The sequence below is a fragment of the Oryctolagus cuniculus genome, chromosome 8 (genome assembly GCF_051225735.1).
Source record: "Oryctolagus cuniculus isolate XC-2025 breed Fujian yellow rabbit chromosome 8, ASM5122573v1, whole genome shotgun sequence".
NCBI lineage: Eukaryota > Metazoa > Chordata > Mammalia > Lagomorpha > Leporidae > Oryctolagus > Oryctolagus cuniculus.
The window spans coordinates 104890495-104909582 of record NC_142874.1 but is presented as its reverse complement, the minus strand read 5'-3'; the positions used below and the strand labels follow the sequence as shown (position 1 = coordinate 104909582).

The window sequence follows — 19088 nt, the reverse complement described above, 5'->3', positions numbered from 1 at the left end:
TTGTGTCAAACATCCCTACACTGCTTCCCACAACTGATTACTACTTGGTTGAGTTGCTACAACGATGCTTGCAACAGTCAACTTTAAAGTCAGAAAACAAAAGATGAATTATAAAAGATGATTATCAGAGACAAAATATTGCTGATAATTTAAAGGAAAATCAAGTCTCTCAAAGGGATAATGAATAATCATCTCTATTATATACAATTTTCAGAAAATGAAGAATAAGTATATAGTTATATATACCATTTTCTGTCTTACCTAAGCACCCATTATTTTGCTTTTACAGGGCGCTGGAGATATAATAAGAATATTGGTCATCACTCACCACTGGCTTCTATTCTAGTAGAATTTAAAGACTTAATGAATAAGACTTGTGTGATAGAATTCTATGATAAACTCTAATAACTCTCACCCTTGTTTAATCTTTTCCTTTTTAATGTAGTTAGAACACGTTTTTATAATGACTTTTACTTGGATAATTAAGTTATGTTACATGGCACAGTTGACACTAAGATAGGGAGATATTTGAGTGGGCCTAACATAATCACATGACTCCTTTAAAGGCAGAGTGTTCTCTGTGGTTGGTGGACGAGCAGGAATGTTCTAGTACTATTGGTTGAACTCTGTAATTAACACACAATTATTCTTAGGTGTTTAAATTTTAACTGAAAAGTGATCCCTGTTAGGAATTTGGAAAACATTATGTTGAGTGAAATAAGCCAATCCCTAAGGGAAAAATACCGCTTGTTCTCCATGATAGGTGACAACTGAGCACCAAAAAGGAAACCTGTTAAAGTGAAATGAACACTATGAGAAACGGTGACTTGATCAGCCCTCACCCTGACTGTTGATGAGCAGCTTAATATGTTATCCCTCTTAGTATTTTTTTTTGTTTGTTCTACTTAATACTTTTGGTTGAATACTGTAATCAATACACAATTCTTCTTAAGTGCTGAAACTTAACTGAAAAGTGATTGCTGTTAAATATAAGAGTGGGAATAAGAGAGGGAAGAGATGTGCAATTCGGGACATGCTCAAGCTGACTTGCCTCAAACGGTGGAGTTAGAAACACACCAGGGGATTCGAATTCAATCCCATCGAGGTGGCATGTACCAATGCCATCTCACTAGTCCCAGTGATCAATTTCTGTTCACAATTGATCATAACGATAGGACTAAGAACCAAAGGGATCCCATAAACAAGAATAGTGTCTGCAAATACTAGCTGATAGAATAAAAAAGGGAGAGAATGATCCAACATGGACGTGAGATACACAGCAGACCCATAGAATGGCAAATGTCCTAACAGCACTCTGGCCTCAGAATCAGCCCTTAAGGCATGCGGATCCGGCTGAAATGCCCATGAGAGTATTTCAGGCATGGAAAGCCAAGACACCTGGGGGGGGGAAAAAAAACCTAAATGAAAGATCTCCACGAGTGAGGTCCCAGTGGAAAGAATGGGTCATCAAAGAAGGAGGTACCTTTCTCTGAAGGGAGGAGAGAACTTCCACTTTGGCCATGGCCTTGTCTAAATATGATCAGAGTCAGTGAACTCAGGGGGCTTCCATAGCCTTGGCAGCTCATGACAAGAGCCTAGGTTGATTACTGATGCCATAAACAAGAGTGTCAATTTGTTAAGTCAACAACAGGAGTCACTGTGCACTTACTCCTCATGTAGGATCTTTGTCCTTAGTGTGCTGTACATTGAGATTTAATGCTATAACTAGCACTCAAACAGTATTTTTCACTTTATGTTTCTGTGTGGGAGCAAACTGTTGAAATCTTTACTTAATGTATGCTAAACTGACCTTCTGTATATAAAGAGAATCGAAAATGAATCTTGATGTGAATGGAAGGGGAGAGGGAGTGGATAAGGGGAGGGTTGCGGGTGGGAGGGATGTTATGGGGGGGAAGCCATTGTAATCCATAAGCTGTACTTTGGAAATTTATATTCATTAAATAAAAGTTAAAAAAACTGTTTCAGGCATGAGGATTTGAAGTTGCTAGTTGCTATTTCTGGTTGAAGATGGAGCCATCAGGAAACAGAGAACTCAGTGCTACAACTGCCAAGGGACTAAATTTTGTCAATGAAATGAGCATGGAAGTGGATTTGTGGCCCCACAGCCCACAGATTATTTCAGGGTTGTAAGAAGAGGACTAGACATGCCTTGCCAGATTTCTAACCTATAGAACTATGAACTAATAAGCTGACATTTATTTTATTTTATTTTATTTTTTATTTATTTTTATTTTTATTTTTTTGACAGGCAGAGTGGACAGTGAGAGAGAGAGACAGAGAGAAAGGTCTTCCTTTGCCGTTGGTTCACCCTCCAATGGCCGCCGCAGCCAGCGCACTGCAGCTGCTGCACCGCGCTGATCTGATGGCAGGAGCCAGGTACTTCTCCTGGTCTCCCATGGGGTGCAGGGCCCAAGCACTTGGGCCATCTTCCACTGCACTCCCGGGCCACAGCAGAGAGCTGGCCTGGAAGAGGGGCAACCGGGACAGAATCCGGTGCCCCAACCGGGACTAGAACCTGGTGTGCCGGCGCCGCAGGGTGGAGGATTAGCCTAGTGAGCCGTGGCGCCAGCCCCTGAAATTTATTTTAAGCCACTATGTTTGTGATAATGTGTTTTGCAGCAGTAGAACATGAATACATCTTTTTGTTGCACTACATGGATGTCTGGAGTGTATAGATTTAGAGCTGGAGAATTTTCTTCCTAGATGACCTACCTACACGGTTGGCAAATTAGTGCTGGTTCCAGGTGTGGCTTGGATGGTTCTGAGTACTAGCAGCATCAGTTCCTCTTTATGTGAGCCTTTCCACATGCTGATTGTCTCCACTTCAGCAGGTGGCTGGATTCAAAGATCAAGCATCCTAAGAGAACAAGAGCAAAGACGAGCAAATTTATGATCTATTCTAGGAAATTCCACAACATCATTTTCATCATATTCTATTGGTTGAAGCTAACAGAAAAGTCTGCTTAGGTTTAGAAGGAAGGGACATAACCTTTATCATTCAATCAAAAGAGGTTCAACATTAACATTGCAGAAGGTGCACAGGCTAGGATATTTGAGATAGTGATACAATTATATAATATAATGAGTCACTCCGATCTTAATATCGACTTTACATTTTTTTTAAAATGTTAACATTTGAAGTAAAGTTGGAAATGAAAACAGTGAAATAAAAAGCATTGTTATGCCTCAATGGTAGGTTAGGGATATGAATGTGTTTGAATATATAATGCACACATACATAATAAATCCCACAATAACAAATGTCAAGAACACCTGCTAACGTTAACATTAACTAAAATTTCTAGAAAACATTCAGGATGTTAAAAATGGAGACTGAGAGTGAAAATTAAGATTTATTTGAATGTAAATGTACTATTTTAACATTAGTTAATAAGTCATTAACTTGAAATACACTATAGCTTTCTTGAACACCTATTCAAAGTATGTAGCATTAACAATAGTTATATTTCACCTACTATATATTTTGGTTTACTTGATATATAAATGATAATAGAGTGCTGTTATTCATCCAAATATAAAATACAGGCAGCTTTTCTATTACAGACTTAAGTCTGATTTAGATGTTCTTCCCTAGAAAGAAAATAAAATTCAATATTTTTTTATTTATAGAATATAGTCATAAGTACCTATAAAGCAATAATGTTAGCCTTCGGAAGAGTTAGACTACATTAAAATACAGAAAATATTCCTCTTAATCTTCTATACTAGGGTGATTAAAAAATAATTGAATCTCATTACTGACTGAACCAGACATAAGAAAAACACACTTCAATTCATAAAAGCATATGCACTTGTTACTAACATTAAAATTGTGGTCAAATGATGTATGGAGTTGGTAAAATAAAAATGCCTTCTATTTTACATAACTTCATAATGTAGTTTTAACAATATAAGATAGCTTTATATAAATGACAAAAACTAGGGAGTGCATTTTTCACATTTTAATTACAATTCACATGTCTGTATCTCCTGCTGTGATGTTTTGTTAAAAAGAGATCTCATTTGTGAAACTGCCAGTGTAGAAACTGACAGATGGTAAGACCAGTTTCCAACCTGCTATAGTACTGGTTTAATATGGTTAAGATGATTTTGTTAGTATTCTTATTTTACAATGTAACTAAGCACAAGAATATGTTGCCATTACAGATTTATTTCTTCTATTGCTATAATTGAGTCTATTTATATGATTTATATCCAAACTTAGTTTTAGCTTCTTATTTTACCAATATACTGTTTTAGAGATAATTTAACTGATGTCATATTTTAAAATGTGTCAGCTCCTATTTTATGAAATGTCTACAACCAGATAGATGTGTGGAAACAATAATACAACAGTTCAAAAGCACAATTGAAAAAAATCATTCTGATAGGTACAATCCATAGACATCAACAAATTAATCAAGTAACTGGGTTAGTTTGTTTAAGAGCTGAAATCAGGGTAAGTATTCTAACATGAAAATCACCTCATATTAAGTAAAAAATCCTGAAGTTATTTTCTTAATGATCTTATTAGTCACTTTTGAAAATAGAAAGAAAGATAGGAAACTATGCAAAAGGAAAAGTTTCTAATGGTGAATCTGCTTATAAGGATTCATTTGCTTTGTTGATAAACCTTATTTTAATATGGTTTCCTTCCCCCCAAAAATAGTCACAAATTCAGAGAACATTATTGTTGCCAGCTCTTACTTCCTTTCACCACTTCAATTTTATGCTCTCTAAATTAGGTAGCCTCCTGTGGAGACCCAGAATTACCTCAACTGCCAGGTAAGAGACACCTGGCCCCTCCTCTACTTTTCAACCCCTTAGTCCATTGAATGGGCTTAGAATTACATCACTTTGCCAACCTGGGACATTGTAACCCAGATACAAGATGAGTTGCTTGCACTTACTTAATGGTCTTGCTCCCAGGTCTGGCCTACAGTATAAATGCTAGGTGTCTGTGTAGTACCCATATCAAAGACAGCTCATGCAGTGAGTGTTTTGACCTAGTAACCTGGGTTTAGCTTCTGCTTAGGTTTCTGCATGAATAGAGCCTGCTGTCCTGCCACCTGACAGTTTCTGTTGTGAATAGGCAATAAACCAAGTACAGTCAACACCATCAGATTTCTGAAAAAGAATTTTAAGTTCTCTCCTTAAAGATTTATTTTATTTATTAGAAAGTCAAAGTTACAGAGAGAGAGGAAGAAACAGAGAGAGAAGAGAGAGATCTGTCCATCTGCTGGTTCACTACCCAAATGGCTGCAACTGCCGAGTCTGATCCAGACCGAAGCCAGCAGACAGGAGCTCCTTCTGGGTCTCCCATGTGGGTGCAGGGGCTCAAGCACTTGGGCCATCTTCCGCTACTTTCCCAGGCACAGTGGTAGGGAGCTGGATCATGGAGCAGCTGGGACTCCAAAGGGGACTCATATAGGACTCATACCTGCAATGCCAAAACGCCGCCTCCTTAAGTTCTTTCCTACTGTGCCTGTCTACCTGGTAGATTTACCCAATTAAGAGCTTCCTACATTAAGATTGAGTTTTTCTGCGCTCTCTAGACCCAGAACTAAAGCTGAGTCAATCTATACATTGTTACCCCACACTTTCTCATCTTGCCATCAGGTACACATATGCTACTTTCATGTTACAATAGTCAGCACAAAAGGATAATTTACTTCTTTGCTAATATGGAAGAAATCCAGAATGTGAACATCCTATCCACAGTATTCCTTTATACTATTAGTGTCTGAGTCCATTTGATGATGCTGAAACAGTACACCGCAGACTGAGAAATAGGTAAAGAAAAGATACTCACTTTCCACAGTCCTAGAAGCTGAGAAGTGCAACATGGCAGAGGGCATCACATGACAATCAAGCACAAGAGAATGCACAATCAGTTCTCTCTTCCTCTTCTTATAAAGACACTAATCTCATCATAGGGGCCAATCTCACGACCTAATTTAACACTATCTCCCCAATGCCCTGCCAGTTAATACCATCAAAATACGAAAGTGACAATAAAATTTCCAACATAAGAATTTTAGAGGACATCTTCAAACTCTAGCAATTAGGCTGAAGCAAAAAGGGAAGTGGGTGCAGGTGCTTAGTGGTTAAGATGCCTCTTGGTATGCCTGGATCCCACATGCCCATATCACAACGCCTAGGTGTGGGTCCCAGCTTCACTGATTCCATCTTCCTGCTAATGTGTACCTTGGGAGGCAGCCAGTAATGACTCAACTAGTTGGGTTTCAGTCACTCACATGAGATCCAGATTGAATGCCCAGCTTTGGCCTGAACCGGCTCTGACTGATGCAGGCATTTGAAGAGTCAGTCAGCAGATGGGAGATCTCTGTCCTTAAAATAAATAAGAAGAAAAAAAATTTAAAAATGGGACATGTTTTTCATTTAACTTTTTTCATAGTGATTGGATAATCATAACAGATTATGAAGTAAATAAAAGAATGATTTTAAAAAAGCTAAGGAAAAATGGAGATAATTAAAAAAATTTTATGACATTTTATCTACAAACATTGTTTTGTGGATGTATGAAAGCCAATTTACTTTCTGAAATATCTTTTGATTAGTAATGTGGTTGGAAAGAAAAATTATCTCCCTTACCTGCCCTGAGCTCTAATTTTACTTTTTTGGTGTAACTACTGAGGAATTTTTAATTTGGCTCATCACTTCAGTGGGAATTCAGTGCGCATAAGGGGCACATATGTAATTGGCAACCTAATTTTTCTGCTTTCATCAAATGGTGCAATGCCAAATCTTCATTGAACTTGCCAGTTAAATGCACTTGGGAACCAAACAGCAGCAAGCATACAAGAGATGAAAATGAACAAATTGGAAAGACTCATTAGCTGTCTGTTTTCCTATCACAACAAAAATTGAATCATTGAAAGTGTTGCAAAGTGGGAAATTCTACTTGAAACATTAAACAACCTTAAAAGAGAATATTTTATTTACTTCTAAAATGTTGCTTATTATAGTTTATAAATGGAGTTTCTGGTGCAGATTTTTTTCAACAAACACACAACACAGTTAAAATGAATCAACTTCTCTGAAGCATGTGTTTAAGTCCTGTATTTTCTTAAATCCTTCTGGCCTAGAATATATGATTTCTAGTCTTTATCTGGAAAGTAATATTGTCAGAAATTAAACAAAAAATGTTGGCTTTATTTAATACCTTAATGAAAAAAGGCCATTGACAGATTGTCACGGTTCTCACTAATTATGAATGCAATTTGAGAGTGTGAAAATTATAATCAGTTGTGGTTAGAAAAAATGCCCTTGAAATATGTGGCCTAATATATAATTTTTAAGTATGAAATTAAATGAAGAATTAAAGAAATAATTAAAGAATCACAGAAATAAAGAATTAAAGAACAAATGAACTGAGACAGTAAACACAGAAGAATCTTACCCAATATGATTGCACATCATCTTTCAAGAGTGACAAGATTTTTAAAATGTCTATTTATAGTTTTTATATAAATCACACATTTATTCACTAGTTTCAAATGTTCAGTAATATCATTTCTACTAAACCTTTTTCTGCAACCACAGCAGGTTGCACTTATTAAAACGGTGGAGAAAAGTTTCTTAACTTTTTCCATGTATGAGTTCAAGTATATTAAGACTTCTTAAATCCTTATTGGTTCTAAAAAGTGAACACATTGCAAACCTTTCCTGTATTGTAAAAGAAAGGAGGAAGGATGGGAAAAGCCAATGGTTTGTAAATCAGCTTACTTCATACTTATCACAAGCTCTAAAGAAACTATTAAAACTGTTAACCGAGTCAGCAGTTCTGAATGGGAGGCAGTGTAGACAGCAGATTGAGACAAATAGGCATAGTTCAATCTTAGTTTAATCTTAGATTAATGGTATACCCTCCAAATTCTTGATGGTAAAACTGAGAAAATAATAGCTGTCTCATAGGGCACACATTAAATCCAAACATCCTTTGTTAGTATATTCATTTTTCAGCGCTCAAAGAAGCTATAAGGTCCCAGATCTACACATAATTGACATGAATGTACTCTGGTCCCAGCTTTGCTGCCCTTTCTTACCAACACTTTTTTGCATGCCCTCCTTAGGATGTCTTCTTTACAAATATATCTTTATCACACGCTGAAACCACATTAGAGAAGAGATACATCAATATGAAAAGGTAGATCTTGTTGACGCAATATAAGGGGTCAACATACGATGAAACTCTGATATATGGCATGTGAATTGTCAACCTTGCTGCCACCTAACCTTCTAAGTATCTTTCCCATTTAGGTAGAAAAAAATGTTTCCCACAGTTGTCCCTGAAAGTAGAGTTGTCACTAGGCCAAAATATACACCAACCACTATGATTCATTCAAAAACACACCACGTTTTAACCTCCATATAATCACATTTAGATTTTGTAGAAGTCCAGTTAGAGTTCATAGAAACACAGATGCACACAGACACACAGACACACAGATACACACACACACACACACACACACACACCTTTGAAAGAAGTGAAGATTGCCTGATACCTGGAGCTGTTTCTCATTAAAATGTAGTGTGAGAGGCTCTTGTAATCTTGGTAGAAGGCTAGTAACAGCCATCTAGAGAGGTGGTGTCAGGTGCACACACTATACATTGACAACGTATCAGGGAACTTCAAAAAGCTCGTGCAGAAATGTATTTAAAGGGAAAATTATTTTGGTTGAAAAATTATAAAATCCATGCATTTGTACTATTACCTAGCATATACATGATGGGTTTAAAAAATGGTCCACACACACACACACACAGTTTGATGCACTCCGTATTGCTCGCTAAAGATATAAAAATGGGAGTGGAGATCTATACAGGAGGGTGCATGGAAGAGTTCAAGACCCAGTGCGAACCTGGAAGGAAATGAGGCAATGTCAGGGGAGAGGGGATCAAGGGAAAATAAATTAGGTAAGCAATAGCTTCATGCATCAGAAGTCTTCTCCATCTCGAAACTGGCAAATTTTCTACAGGGGCCATCAATCAAATGATGTCAAATTGGTAGCTGGTTCTGTTTGCAAGGCCTGCGTTGTCATGCACCTTATGTGTAGGAACACAAGTCCCACTCAGTCACATTCACAACGCTTCCATTATCTTACAGAAAAAAAAAAATTGATTGTGGCAAATGGTTCCTGAGAGGCCTGACCTGCTTAAAGGAAATAAGCCAGGTTTCTTTCTTGTTACTGTGGAAGGAAGACACTTGTCAGGCTGTGACTGGGGTGGGTGAGGAAGAGGAAAAGAAAGAACCTTCTAATTTCCTCCCTTGCAAGTGGGAGAGGACGAAGCCCACGCGGGTGGCTTGGAGAGAAAGGATACAGTGCATTTCCATGCGCTCGGGACTGTCCCTGTTCTTTCGTCTTGACCGGCCGGTGCACTTGGACTCGACGTCCACAAGGATGGGCTGGGGAGACAGCCAAGTCAGCATGGCCTGCCCGGCCCCGCTTCCCTAAAATGAAAACTCAGCAGCCGGCCGGCAGTGGCAGCGCGCGCGTCGATGCATGAGTATGCGCGCGCGTCGCGGCCGGCGCAGGGGGCCGGGGCCGCCCTGGAGGCCGCCTCCGCCGCACCCCACCCCCGCGCCCTCCCCGCTATAAAGGCCGCGCTCGCCCGCACCCTCCGCACAGCCCGGGAGCGCGGCCTGCCGGGGAGGTGGCCTCGCACCCCGTACACAGTCGCACTCCGCGCGCTCACACTCCTGGAAGCGCCTCCCCACGTCCCTCCCCTGCCCTCCTCTAGCTCTGCTCTTCTCTCCCTCACCACAAATAGTCGCCGAACGACTGCCAATCCGCCTCTCTCTCCACAACATGACTGACTGGGAAGCGGTGGCTCGGGCAGAGCGGCTCTGCTGGCGCAGGCAGGAGGAGCAGGAGGATTATTAAATAACGCAGCTCGACTCCGTGCAACTGGGAGTGGAGCGAAGGAGCCCTACGGCCGAGACGGGGGAGGGAGGGCAGAGGAGGGGACCAGGAAGGACACCCCCGTGCCCCGAAGACACAAATCCCTCAGTGCCCGGGAGCAGCCTTAACCAGCGGCGTGGAGCCCTCAAGGTAGTAACGCCCCTGGTGCCCCCGCGTCCGGGGGGTTGCGCGCCGCGTCGCCGCTGCGCCGGGACTGCACCCGGGGGATGAACGCCCGGCAGGTGACCGCGCGGTGCCCGGGTCGCCTGGGAGCAGCCCCCAGCTGAGGCCCGGGGCGCCGGCCGTGGGCCCGGCGTGCGCCGCGCGGGGACCTGGCCTTCCGGGCGGGGTGGGAGGGAGGCGGACGGGCTCGCTCGCCGCCGGCCCGCGACTCCCAGCGCGCTGCGTGGCCATTTCCTGCGCGCTCGGTTCCCCGCGGCGGCCCGCTCCAGGGCGATGCGGAGCGGGGCCGGCCAGGGAGGCAAGAGTTGGCGCAGGCTCCGGGCTGCCCCTCCCCCCCCCCACTACTTCGCCACCCAGGTCCCGCAGGTAGGGGCGGCAGGCCAGCGCCAGCGCCCGGGCAGCGGGGGACGGGGCGGGGACGGCCGTGGAGCGGGGGAAGGGGAGGAGGTGGCAGGGAGCCGGAGCTCCCGGAGGAGCCGCAGTGCCGGGGCCGGGACCGCCTCTTGCCTCCGCCCGCTTGTCCTCTGGCGCCGGCTTCCTGGATTGGAGGCGAAAGCCTTCCCAGCGGCGGCTGGAACAGCAGTGACTTTGAGTGAACAAATTGCTTTGTGGTGGCGCTTCAAGGGCCCCTGGGTGCGTGTGCGTGTGCGTGTGTGTGTGCGCGCGCGCTCGTGTTCCTTCGTGTGTGTTCCCGCTCGGGACTAATCACTGCCTTGGTTCACCTGAGCAGGAAGTCAGCCCCGCGCTGAACCGCAGGTGGCTCCGCGGCCCCCCTCGACCGTTGGCTGCGGTCCCGATACCAGCTAGGGGCTGGGGTGCGCGCAGGGGTGACGGAGGGATTTGTGAATGGTGCTGCTCTGCGCGTGGCGGCTGAGCCTTGCTGATGTCAGGGAGGAGGTATCCGGAGTGAGAAGAATGGCTATTTATGGCAAAGAGTTGTGAAATTTCTCGGGGTTTCCTTGAGTGTATCCTGAGCGTCTCCCTCCTCCTCTACTCTCTGAGAATGAGAAGCAACCCCCTCCTACCCGCCCCGTCTCGTGGGACCTCATGTATTTGCAGGTAGAAAGAAAAATCCATTTTTGAAGTCACAGCGCTCTTACCTTTTAATGTTTTTATGACTTCTCCTACCTCTCCTCAATGGGAGCCTTAAGACAGAAAATCCCTGCTTAGTTTTAACAGCTTTAATTTCTGAAATCCTTTCGCTTGGATACCTTCCTGCTGAAAAGTAACCCCCGCTCCCCACACTTAAAAATAACATACTCATGTTTTACATAAAGCCTTGGGGAGGACAGAGAAGCAAACAGCTAGTTGTTTTATATATCTGTTGCTACCGATTTTTTTTGAAAGCTGGTTCTTAAGGGGAGGTTTTTAATCCTCTTAGTCCAATCTACAATGTAAGTTGTTTCGGTTTCTTTTTCTGTTGCTTTGTAACAGGTACAAATTCCAAAGATATACCTTGAGCCACAGAACTGACCTGGGGCAATGTCTGTCATACTTGAGGAAATTTATATTCTTAGAAGTAGCAACCTATGGAGCTGATGATTGGGGTGTTATTGTAATTATTGTAAGACAATGTCCCTAATATATGATATTGAGATGTTTCTAAGTGCTTGCCTAACATAGACACTCCTTCATGTAAACCATACAGCAGGGACAGAGAAGGAAGGAGAACTGGTCAACCTACTGTGGGAAATGGTTTGTCTTCCTGAGATTTCTGAGGACCCTGATGTTTGATCAGAACACATTCCTCCAGGGTGAATGTAGCTTTCTTTAGTGGTCTTGTTTGTTTGAAAGATAAAGAGTCCAGAATTTGATATTTTGATTGGGTTAGGTTCATACTAGTTCAGAACATATTCCTAATTTTGCATCTTATGCAGTATTACGTTAGTCTTAGATTAGAACTTAGTTGGAGCTCCCCACTCTGAAAAGTTCACTGCCCCAAATAATTGATAAGTAGAGATAATGCTAAATTTAAAAATGTAGTGAATGAATTCTATTACTGCACTCATGTAAAGTCCCATTGATGAATATTTCTGTTACTGTCAGAGAATCAGCACTTAAAGATACTTACACTGTTAAATGTTAATTTCCATCAGACTCATGAAGTATAGGATGAAAACTGTTTTTACAACAACAGTTATTCAACTTTGCATTGTATTTTGTTACTCACAACGTTCCCGTGACAGGCCTATCATGTGTGAAGTGCTGCCTAGGCATTGTGTAGGACTATGAGGTCCCCCCTCCCCATTCTTCACAAACTACTGGCCAGTTGGGAGGAATATGATGTTGATGCTTAAACACAGAGTTAACAGCCCATGACAATAAGAGATTACATGTCTAATGAGGACTACGGGAGTTCAGAGCATGACAATAACATTTCATACTGAATTTTGTTTGAAAAGACTTCAGGGGATGAGGCAAGCTCTTGATCATAAAGGATAATTAGGAATAATAGTTTGTGGGTGAGAAAAAATATAAAACAAAGATGCAAGTCTCATGGAATTATAGAAAAGAAAAAGACATAAGGAAAGATAAGTTTGCTAAGACATAGGTTGCAGTATTGCTAGGTATTGTACAGAGTGCAAGATGAAGCTGCCTTTGATATATGAGGGTTGGTAATTCTATTCTTGGAATTCATTGTCAATATTCTGTAGCTGAGAAGATGTCTTTAACTTTATTTTGCCTTTTAATAAGCAACACATACATGCATTACCTCAGTAGTAAAATACTGTACTTATATATAATTTTTTTAAGAATTTTTGACAGGCAGAGTGGACAGTGAGAGAGACAGAGAGAAAGGTCTTCCTTTGCTGTTGGTTCACCCTCCAATGGCCGCCGCGGCTGGTGCGCTGCGGCCGGCACACCGCGCTGATCCGAAGGTAGGAGCCAGGTACTTATCCTGGTCTCCCATGGGGTGCAGGGCCCAAGCACCTGGGCCATCCTCCACTGCACTCCCTGGCCATAGCAGAGAGCTGGCCTGGAAGAGGGACAAATGGGACAGAATCCCGTGCCCCAACCGGGACTAGAACCCGGTGTGCCGGCGCCGCTAGGTGGAGGATTAGCCTGTTGCCATGGCGCCGGCCATAATACTGTACTTATATATAAAATGTATTTTAGGGATAGGTGTTTGGCCTAGCAGTTTAGCTAGCACTTGGGACACCCACATCCCCTGAGTGCCTGAATTTGAGTCCTGGCACTGCTTGTGAGTGTAAACCCCTGCTAATATGCACCCCAGGCAGCAGCAGGTGATGGTTCGAATACTTGATTCTCTGCCATTTATATGGGAGACTCAAATTGGATTTCTGGTTTTTGGCTTTGGCCTGGCTCAGCCTGAGCTGTTGTGGGTATTTGGGGAATGAATCAGAAAATGAGAACTCTGTGCCTCTACCTCTCCAAATAAATATGTAATTTAAAACAAAGAAAGCATACCTTAAATATTTAATCACATCATATGGAAATGTTAAGTTTGATGTTAATGACAAAGTGTTGTAGTTAAAACCTATTTATGTTGAGATGCTTTGGGCATTTTAAACCTTAAGTTTGTAAAGAGGAAGTGTGATGATGTGTGAACAGAATGAATGAGACCTGAGGATTTAACACTTAATTCTTCAAATAACATATGAAACCCATTAAATAACATTTGCTATATTTTAATTTTAAAGTTAGACTGATTAAATCGATTAGACTAGATTTTAAGTTATTATGTGCATCCACATAATAGTTCACCTATCCTTATTTACCATGAGTATAGAGCTATGATTCTGAGTTTATGGAAAACTTTCCAGATTTATAGCAAAATCTTAAAGATACATTATTTTTCAGTAAATAAACTGTACCAAATATAGAAGCAAAGCTGTATATATGCTAAATGTATGTTTCTTTGTGCATGTATGCTTGTGATTTATTTTGGACACAAAGCTGTTAAAATGTATTTCTTCATTACAAGAGAACGAGGGGCAGCATCTGCATTGACTTTGAACCTATCTATCTGATATGACACCCCAGAAGTATGTTACGGTGACAGTAAAGTAATTGTACACATATTAGATATGACTTTCAATAACCAAATGGAATTACTTTCAGATTAGTTGAATTAAAAGACTTTCTCACATATATTTTGTTGACAGTGAATAGATAAGAGTTATTATAAAAGTGAAAGCCTATTAAATCACCAATTTCATATTCATGTAAGAATAGAATGATTTCCAACATAGAGCACAAAACAGCCTTTATATTAATTAGTCTCTTTTGAGCTTGGTTTTGCACTGTGTGTCACAGGTATATCATTTGATAATATAATCTTGCCTGCTGTATGACTGACAGCTCTTGCATGATTTCCCAATTGGATAGTGACAAAATCTGTTTGCTTTATATTGAGGATATACGTTGCTATCAGCAATATTATCTCCACTATACAAGAGTGTCAGTTAACAGTGAAACATGAAGTCTGTGGTGGGAGAGCAGTCAGAAAAGATGGGGAGATTGAGGACAAAGTACTATAACAAAAGTAACATGTCTTACTATGAAGCTTAAACAAAATGTAAAGCTGATTATCTTACACTACAATTTATATAGTACCAAAGTATTTATTATCTGTCTTATTTTAAACAGCCATATTGTATTTTAAGCTATTTCCATTGTGGAATAAATTACAAAAAAAGAAAAATAAGATGGTGATTGGAAATATGTACTAGTGTCCTTGGTGTGATAATAAAATGTGATAAAAAGATTTCTGCTTGGATTACTGACATATGAAGTTGTTTCCCTAAATTTCTGGTCCTGTGCCTTGATATGTGACATTTGTTTTGCATTCTTTCCATTGCATTAAGAATTTTAACATTTTAATTAAACTGATGAAAATTTTAGAGAACCAAATGATGTTTTGATTCTAAATAAAATACAAATCAAGTCCTCTGCCCATTTCTTAATTGCATTGTTTTGTTGTTGTCCAGTTTCTTGAGCTCTTTGTGGATTCTGTTTATTAATTCTTCATCAATTGCATGGTTTGCAAATATTTTCTCCTGTTCTGTCGGTTGCCTCTTCACTTTGTTGAATCTTTCCTGTGCAGTATAGAAGCTTCTTAGCTTGATGTTATCTCATTTGTCTAGTTTTCTTTGATTGCCTGTGCTTCTGGGGCTTTTCCAAATAGTCTTTGCCTATGCCAATGTCTTGCAGAGTTTTCCTTTTGTTGTCCTCTAGTAATCTGATGTAATCAGGTTGTAAATTTAGCTCCTTGATTCATTTTGAGTTGATAAAAAGTGAAAGGTGAGGGTCTTGTTTCATAACTCTGAACTTAGGGATTCAATTTTCCTGACACTATTTGTTGAAGTGACTGTCCTTTATCCAGGAATTGATTTTAGCTGCTCTAATCTGTCAAAGATTAGTTTGTTGTAGATGCATGGATTGATTTCTTGGGATTCTGTTCTATTCCATTCCATTGGTCTACATGTCTTATTTTTGTTTTGGTATAAGACTGTTTTCATTATAACTACTCTATAGTATGTCTTTTTTATTTTAAGATTTATTCATGTATTTGAAAGTCACAGTTACACAGAGAGAGAAGAGGCAGAGAGGGAGAGGGAGAGGGAGAGTGGTGTCTTCTCACTATTCAGTTGGTCACAACAGCTAGAGCTGAGCCGATCTGGAGCCAGGAGATTCTGCTGGGTTTCCCATGAAGATATAGGGACCCAAGGACTTGGGCCATCTTGTACTGCTTGCCCAAGCCATAACAGAGAGCTGGATGCTGGATCAGAAAAGGAATAGCCAGGACTGGAACTGGTGCCCATATGGGATGTATGGGATGCCAGCACTGCAGGTTGTGGCTTCACCCACTTCACCACAGCACCAGGCCCTGTAGTATGTATTTTTTTTTTTATTATTTTTTTATTTTTTGACAGGTAGAGTGGACAGTGAGAGAGACAGAGAGAAAGATCTTCCTTTGCCGTTGGTTTACCCTCCAATGGCCGCCACGGCTGGTGCACTGCGGCCGGCGCACCGCGCTGATCCGATGGCAGGAGGCAGGTACTTATCCTGTTCTCCCATGGGGTGTAGGGCCCAAGCACCTGGGCCATCCTCCACTGCACTCCCTGGCCACAGCAGAGAGCTGGCCTGGAAGAGGGGCAATCGGGACAGAATCCGGCACCCCAACCGGGACTAGAACCCGGTGTGCAGGCGCTGCAAGGCGGAGGATTAGCCTAGTGAGCCACGGCGCCGGCCCCTGTAGTATGTCTTGAAATCTGTGATTGTGATGCCTCTGGCTTTGTTTTTGTTGAAAATTGCTGTAGTTACTTGGGCTTTCTTGTGGTTTCATATGAATTTTAGCATTGTTTTTTCTAGATCTGAGAATGATGTCATCAGTGTTTTGATTGAGATTGCATGAAATCTGTAAATTGCTTTCGGTTATATGGACATTTTGATGATCTTAATTCTTCTAAGCCACAAACACAGAAGATTTTCCCATTATTTTGTGATAATTATCATAGAGATTGTTCACCTGCTTGGTTAAATTTATTCTAAGTTATTTGGTTCTTTTTGGAGCAATTGAGAATGGGACTGATCTTACAAGTTCTTTCTCTGCCATGTCATTGTCTGTGTATACCAAGGCTGTTGATTTTTGTGTATTTTATATCCTGTACCTTTACCAGATTCTCTTCTGAGTTACAATAGTCTCAGTGAAGTCTTTTGATTTCCCTGTGTATATAGAATCATGTCATCTGCAAATAGTAATAGTTTGACTTCCTCCTTTTGAATTTGTAGCACTTTGATTTCTTTTTCTTGCCTAATGGCTCTGGATAAAACCTCCAAGACATATATTGAATAGCAGTGGTAAGAGTAGGCATCCTTATCTGGTTCTGGATCTCAGTGGGAATGCTTCTAACTTTTTTACATTTGATATAATGCTGGTTGTGTGTTTGTTGTATATTGCCTTGATTGTGTTGAGGAATGTTCCTTCTGTACCCAATTAGCTTATGGATATTTATCAAATGCTTTATCAGCATCTATTGAGATAATCATATGGTTTTTATTCTTCAGTTTGTTAATGTGATGTATCACATTTATTGATTTGTGTATATTGAACCAAATCCGCATAACAGGGATAGGTCCTACTTGGTCTGGGTAAATGATCTTCTGAAGTATTGTTGGATTCAATAAGCTAGTATTTTGATGAGTATTTTTGCATCTATGTTCATTAAGGGTATTGATCTAGAATTCTCTTTCTCTGTTGTGTCTTTTTTCTATTTTGGAATTAAAGTGATGCTGGCCTCAGAGGAGTTTGGGAGGATTCCCTCCCCTTCAGTTGTTTTGATGAGTTTGAGAAGAATTGTAATAAGTTCTTCTTTAAAAGCCTGGTATAATTCAACAGTGAAACCATCCAGTCCTGGGCTTTTCTTTGTCGGGAGGGTCTTTATTACTAATTCAATCTCTGTCTTTGTTATTGGTCTGTTTAAGTTTTCTGTGTCTTCATGCCTCAATGTTGGTGGCTTGTGTTTTTTCAAGAATTTATCCATTTTTCTGAATTTTTCAATTTGTTGGCTGTTTTCATAGCTGTTTGTACTAATTCCTGATGATTCTTTTAGTTTCTGTGGTATCTATTGTTACATTGCCTATTTCATCTCTGATTTTATTGACTTGTGTCTTCTCATTTTTTTTTTTTTGGTTAGTTCAGCCACTGGTGTATAAATTTTGTTTATGTTTTCAAAAAAAGGAGCTCTACATTTCACTGATATTTTGTATTTTTTTGTTTCAATTTTGTATGCTTCTTGTATAATTTTAATTATTTTCTCCTAATTTTGAGTTTAGTTTATTGTTGTTTTTTTGAGACCTTGAGATGCATTGATATCTCATTTATTTGATGCCTTTCTGATTTCTTGATGCAGGCACTGATTGCTATAAACTTCACTCTTAACCCTGATTTTGCTGTATTCCGTAAGTTTTGACATGTATTGTTATCTTAAGTTTTTTTTCAGGCATTTCTTGATTTCCCTTTTGATTTCTTTCTGTGACACACTGTTCATTTATGAGCACATTGTTCATTCTCCATGTGTTTGCATATTTTCTAGAGATTCGTTAATTGTTAATTTCCAGTGTCATTCCATTGTCAGAAAAGATACATGGTGTAAGTTCAGTGTTTTTTGAATTTGCTGAGACTTGTTTTATGACCTAGCATATGGTCTATCCTTGGGAAAGTCCATGCACTTATGAAAAGAATGTGTACTCTAACTGTGGAATAAAATGTTTTTTAAATAATCAGTTAGGTCCATTTGGTCTAAAGTGTTGATTTTCTGTCTGGTTCATCTATTAATTGATGAAAATGGGGTGTTGAAGTCTCTTATTACTATGGTATTGAAGTCTATATATTTCCCTTTAGATCCACTAACATTTGTTTTAATTCACCAGGCACCCTGCCATTGGGTATATATACATTTCTTATAGTCACATCTTCCTGTTTCATTGATCCCTGAATCATTACATAGCACACTTCTTTGTCTCTTAACAGTTTTTGTGTTAAAGTCTATTTTTTGTGATATTAGGATTGGCAACACCTGCCGTTTTTGCTTCCCATGAGCATGGAGTATCCTTTTCTATCCTTTTACACAGTATGTGTGTATTTTTGTTGGTGAGATGCGTTTTTTGTAGCCAGCAAATATATGGGTCTTGTTTTTTAATTGATTCTTCTAGTCTTTATCTTTTAATTGGAGACTTTAGACCATTTATGTTCAAGGTTACTATTGATAATGTTACAATTTGGCTTTGACATTTTTCTATAAATATATTGTTTGCTTTGAATTTTTTTTTTATTTGACAGAGTTAGTGAGAGGGACAGAGAGAAAGGTCTTCCTTCATTTGATTCAGCCCCCAAATGGCCGCTACGGCTGGAGCTACGCTGATCTGAAGCCAGGAGCTAGTGCCTCCTCCTAGTCTCCCATGCGGGTGCAGGGGCCCAAGCACTTGGGC

The 19088-nt window shown here is 40.4% G+C and overlaps 1 protein-coding gene and 1 long non-coding RNA gene across 9 annotated transcripts in view; one reads left to right on the top strand and one right to left on the bottom strand.

Moving 5' to 3' along the window:
• Window positions 1–1887: 1887 nt before the first annotated feature.
• On the bottom strand, window positions 1888–9601 carry LOC138843536 (uncharacterized). Its single transcript, XR_016212059.1, has 3 exons — window positions 9301–9601; window positions 6279–6372; window positions 1888–2878 (listed from the first exon to the last, which is right to left on the bottom strand). It is a non-coding gene; the product is annotated as an uncharacterized LOC138843536 (long non-coding RNA).
• Window positions 9602–9671: 70 nt separating this feature from the next.
• CCSER1 (coiled-coil serine rich protein 1) overlaps window positions 9672–19088 on the top strand; it is a 1433531-nt gene continuing 1424114 nt past the window's right edge. For 4 of the 8 annotated variants that reach the window (XM_051819561.3, XM_089302625.1, XM_051819562.3 and 1 more), the window contains exon 1: window positions 9677–10100. The gene's annotated coding sequence lies outside the window, so the exon portion shown is untranslated. Of the gene's footprint in view, window positions 10101–19088 lie in introns of all 8 variants that reach the window. The other 4 variants (XM_089302627.1, XM_089302628.1, XM_089302626.1 and 1 more) reach the window with 3 other exon arrangements.